This window comes from Tasmannia lanceolata, unplaced genomic scaffold (genome assembly GCF_043159265.1).
Source record: "Tasmannia lanceolata isolate RefF3 unplaced genomic scaffold, GAP_Taslan_0.1 ptg000025l, whole genome shotgun sequence".
In the NCBI taxonomy this organism is placed as follows: domain Eukaryota; kingdom Viridiplantae; phylum Streptophyta; class Magnoliopsida; order Canellales; family Winteraceae; genus Tasmannia; species Tasmannia lanceolata.
The window spans coordinates 8507738-8513299 of record NW_027518702.1 but is presented as its reverse complement, the minus strand read 5'-3'; the positions used below and the strand labels follow the sequence as shown (position 1 = coordinate 8513299).

Here is a 5562-nt window from a genome sequence, read left to right as displayed (position 1 = left end):
ATCTGAGGGTGTGCCAATATCAATAGCCCTTTTGTGTTATAAAAAAAGGATGAAAATCAGAAAAAGAGAGGTACTGTTCATTCTCGTTTTAGAAAATCTGAAATAAAGAGAGAGGGAGAGAGAGATTGAGAGAGGGAGAAGAGATCTTCTTCTCCGATTGCTTTGATCGGAGCTCTGGTCTGCTTATTCCTCAAACCCTAACCCTCTGTATTTCTTCTCTGACAAAAATCCGATCATTTTATGGCCAAATTATTGTTTTAATATGTCTGTTTCTTCTATTGATGCTCTCTCCGATCTTGATTGAGAGAGAGAAGAAAAAGGAAAATTGGAGAGGAAATCTCATATCTGGATCTGAGAATTTGAGAAATTAAAGAGGAGGAGATTTTTTATTTTTGTTGAGAATTTTGCAGAGAGAGTGCGGGTGAGATTTTTCCCGAACCGAAATCCTAACCCTCACTTCCTTTTCCCCGATCGTTTCATGCCGGAGATCCGGTCAATTTCCGACGGGATTTTGTTTTCATTCCTTTAGTTTTTCTTCCCTTTGCTCTTATCCCTAACCTTGAACCCTAACTCCTTCTCAAACCCTAGATCCACGACCTTATTGCTTAGATCTGTGGCTTATAGCTGAGATTTGTAAGAGAGAGAGAGAGAGAGAGAGAGAGAGAGAGAGAGAGAGAGAGAGAGAGCTATTATCTTCATCTTCCCCGATTGATCTTACCTGAGATCTGATCTAATTTTCGAATTCTCCTTCTCCGATCTATTGTTTCACTCGCTTTCTCAAACCTTAACTAATCTTGCTTCCATTCCTGACCATTTTTGCCATGATTTCCGGCTAAAAGTTTCTTCATTAGCACTTTTGATCTCTTCTCCACTAGAAGCAAAGAGGAGTAGAAGAATCAACAGGGTATGTATCGATTCTGACAAAAAGTTGAAAAATCATCTTCAACAGGTAAGATCTGAATCATTCCCTTGCACAATTTCATGATCTAATTGATTTTTCTTCTTAAAATCGCATGACGAATGATATGCTTTTGATTTTGGCCCTCTGATAGAGTTGATTTTCAAATCACCCCCTAATAATTGTTATGCCTGATTTTTTATGTTGATTTGTAGATGATATTTCTTCACTACCATTTTCTTAATGTTAATAATCGTTGAATCCATGCATGATGATTAGATCATTACTTTCTATTTTGTGTTATCATGTGTTTAATAAAAGGATTTGAATGGCAAATGTCTTTTAAAGGGTAGGATTGGTTTCAATTGAAGAAAAAAAAAATCACAGCTTTATTTGTTTATGTATCATAGTAATCTTCATTAGATTTCCTTAAATGATTTAGAATCTGTGTTATATAGGTTTAAATTGCTTAAGATATATTGCTACAGGATATTTGAGATTCACTTTTTAATTTGAGCTTTGTGTTTTTCTTATATGAAATATGCTGAAAGTTTGAATCCTAATGTCCTTGAATTTCTTATTTCAGTGAGACTTTTGTCTGGTTGATATAATTTAGAGCAAGTGATTCTGTTTGATTTGGGCAAACTGTATCATTTGTTGCATTTTGAGTGTTTGTTACTAGAACTACCATGTTTCGTATAAAATTAACCCAATCAACCCAACTATATCTAGTCAATTGCACAGCTTTACTTTGTTTCTTTCTTACATTAGGTTTGTTGATCTTTTGAAAACTGTAATAACCTTAGCCATGACATAACTCCAACATGTGTCTATGATTGTTTACCCAAGGCCTTTAGGTAGGTTATTGAAATGGTTTTCTTCCTTGCTAGCATAATTCTATTAGAATTTTTTACAAAGAGTCTGTCTTCATTCTCTCCAGTAGAAACATCATGAGACCGTATGGACTTTTCAGTCTGCTGTATACATTGAGATCACTTTGAATTTTGAAGTTAAACAAGCCATATGGCTGCTGTCTTTGAAAGGATATTCTAGGTATTTGGCTCTTGTTTAATCATGTTTTAATGATGTCATCACCGTATTGCATGGCACTTATGAACTCCAATCATCATTAGCTTACCATGACAGTAAATAGATGAAACATTCAAATGAAATGAAGCACATTATTACTCTTTTTTAGTATCATTGCTGATATCCAGTTCAAAAATGGCGTGAAATTAATCTTTTGTATTTCAGCAGGTCTTTGATGAAAATAAAAGATATAGTGTGAGAAAGTTTAAATCATTTGTGCTAAAAAGAAAGGAGATAAAGGTCATGTCTTGTGCTTATCCTCAGCTATTGGCCTTGTTTTGTTCATATTAGAAATGATTTTCATCATGACAAATGCCTGTTTTGAAGTGTAACTTTTACAAGCGTGTGGATTCAATAGTGGTCAGATCTTTATATTCTTTTTCAAATCCTATGAGTATGCAGATTTAATGTGTTGGATGCTATCTTTGTTTCCAATTCTGTAAAAAAAATATGTGTGAGTAGCTCAGGTTATGGATCCCCTGTTAAATTATTAAATAATGTGGACTCACCCAGTCCAAGTCATCAAATATTGTTACTTCATTAGGATAGAAAGTCAAGTAATAAGGGCTGGCCATATTTGAGTAACCAAATAATATGAGTCTGCCATGTTAGCTTATTAAGTGATGTAAATCCTTTTGTCAAAGGTGAATACATCATATATGGATATATGCTTGTGAGTATGTGTTTGAGTGTATGAGTGTCCGTGTGTGGATGTATATATTTGTGAGTGTGCACGTATTTATGAATGTGTAGGATTGTGTGCTTATATGTGTATTCAGTCCAAGGTCTGTTTCAACTTAAATGTGCCTTCATATTCGCATATATATTGTCATTTGTTATCATTCTTAATTGTAATATTGTTTTGACAAGCCATTTGGTATAGGTCAAGAAATCCGCTTTGATACTTGATAGGATGGAAAGTTTAAGGTTTCAAAAGTGTCTCAGGTGTACACTATGGATCCAGTGTTGCTTATGATTTACTAAAACGTAGTGTTGGATTTTTCGCATTCAGAGAGCATGCAGAGGGGTTGAAGCAAAGGAGCCTAATCTCTCATGGCCTTCACTAATAATACCTAGTCTGGATATCCTCTCTGTGCAATATCATTTTAGAGATTTTAGGGTGTCAATAGTGGCTGTTATTTGATTCTTTTAAGAAGATATGTGATAGAGAAGAGAACTGTGGTTTTGGAATGCATGAGGTGGGATAACAGGGGAGTTTCATTTGAAAAGAATTCTAATAAAGATAATTAGAAAAAATAGAAAAATGCACTCTTAGTTGAGGCTTGATGAGGCTGTTTGTTTGTCCAATGGGTTAATGCATAAAAAGATGAGGTAATTTTGGGAATCTCCTTATTAGGATATATGTTATGAAGAAAATGGATAGTCACTGATATTACATCATTATGTTCGGACAGTTTTATATTCATTGATCGATTTTACTCCGTTAAAATCTATTTCAGTCCAGCTATGTCCTTATCTTCACGCGCATGTTCAGTTTGGTCACATTTCAGTCCAGCTATGTTCTTATCATCATATGCATGTTTAGCTTGGTTTTATTGTGGTCCAGATATTATGTAGTGTGGCAGTCCTTATGAATTTGCCTTTTGACTTTGTTCACCAAAATTCTAAATGTGTATGCATGTGTATATACGTTGGGGAATGAGTATACATATGTATATGAATGTGTGCTAATAAGAAAGTACACATGAGTTTATATGTTTGTGATGTGAACTTTTGTTTTTAGCTTTGGTTTAAAATCAATGTTTGTCCTAGCTCAAAGCACATAACTGCCATTTTATATGCTTACCCACTTCACAAGTTTTAGCACATTTGTTGCTCTATATACTCATACACTTCACTACCCTAATTCTTGTTCAAATTATAGCACAACTGCTGCTCTATATGCTCATAACTGTCATGATAAATTCGAAGATTGGAAATTAAAGTTTGCAGTAAAGCTTTCAGTTGGCTTTAAGATTATGAGTAAAACAATACTATTATGGCATAGAAATAGCTTTACCATTATCTCTTTCAGTTTTTTGACAATGAATAGTGCTTGTAATTTTGAGCTTATATCATAGGAAGGTTTATTCATTATGAATAATTTGTACAGGTAACAAAATTCTGAACTATTAATATAAGTTTATCCTATGATTAAAGAATATCTACCCTTGAATAATCGTAGGTCCATTGATAAACTTGTGCCATTAAATAATAGAGGGTATATGTTTTAGATTTTGCTTAGAGTATCGAATAAGATACATAGGTTATGACTGAGCTGTTATGAAATATTGTTAGCAATTTCTCTAGTCATTAATAGCCCCTTCAAGGCGAGGGCGATAAAGACGTTAGCCCAAGCCCAACCTCAGGGGACTTGCTTAGTCCAAGTAGGGTTCCCCTCTCTATTTAGTAGACTTCTCTAGTCTTTTAGAAGCCGTTAGATGGTAGTTTCTCTTCCTCATCTAGGAGACCATTGTGGTCTTATTAGCGAGTTCCATTCTAGGAAACACGCTTTGTCTCGTTAGGCAGCTCTCCTCTGGGAGTGAGCCTCGTTGTTTAGAGCCTACCCTCAGGGAGGTTACTTTGATCTTAATAGATAGTGTACCCATAGGAGGCATGTATTGCCTCATTTAAAGAGTCCCTCTCTAAGTTGTATCCCAACTTATACCTTTGCTAGTTGAAGACCAACTTGGTCTGTTAGTTGCCTATGCCTTTAATCAATGCTAGGGCGATGATGAGGCTACTTGGAGCCCGCCTTTGCGCCCAGGAGATTTACTTAGTCTCATTAGTTCCCTTTTTGGTAGTATGGTTAGAGAGTCTTTGACTCACTCGCCCTTTAGGTGTTTGACTCGCTTGTTCTTTAGGTTTTATTATTAGAGAGTCTTTGACTCAGTTGTCTTTAGGTGGTTATTAGAGAGTCTTTGACTCATTTGTTATTATTAGAGAGTCTTTGACTCATTCTTGTTTAAGCAATATTATTAGAGAGTTTTTGACTCATTTGTTTAAGCAATCTTTTGACTTTATTATCTGACTCTATTGAACCCTGTTATGCTTAGACTGTACTAAGAGTAGTGCTTTATTATGTACTGAGCTTTTCAGGTGATTGTGGTTATTTAACATTTTTCAAGTCTTGGCCCTCATGAGGACAACAAGGAACAGGACACCTAGCTTTGGATTGGACTCTGGATTGGAGATTTAGCTTAGTTATTTTTTATTCATTAAGAAGGGAGTGCTTTGGATAAAATGTAAAGACAGTATAATTTATTTTCGTTTGACTCAGGGGAGAGCTGAGATTTGATTTGACTGTAATGGGTCTGCAATTTACTGAGACTTTGATAGTTTAATATGGAATGCCAGGATATTTTGTTATTGCTTTGTAGCCTTGTACATTTGTGGGATTCGTCTTGCAGGTGTACGGCGTTGTCATGTCCTACGCCCAGGGTGGGGTTTGAGGCGTGACAGAAAGTGGTATCAAAGCCTAGGCTTTAGGTCCTAGGTAGAATTATCTGAACAAAGGACTTTGACTGTGAGAATTGGGGATTTAGATAATGAGCAATTAGGAAGTGCTCGATAAG

The 5562-nt window shown here is 35.4% G+C and overlaps 1 long non-coding RNA gene across 1 annotated transcript; it reads left to right on the top strand.

Moving 5' to 3' along the window:
• Positions 1 to 81: 81 nt before the first annotated feature.
• On the top strand, positions 82 to 5266 carry LOC143858324 (uncharacterized). Its single transcript, XR_013238911.1, has 3 exons — positions 82 to 949; positions 2156 to 2227; positions 5087 to 5266. It is a non-coding gene; the product is annotated as an uncharacterized LOC143858324 (long non-coding RNA).
• Positions 5267 to 5562: the final 296 nt, after the last annotated feature.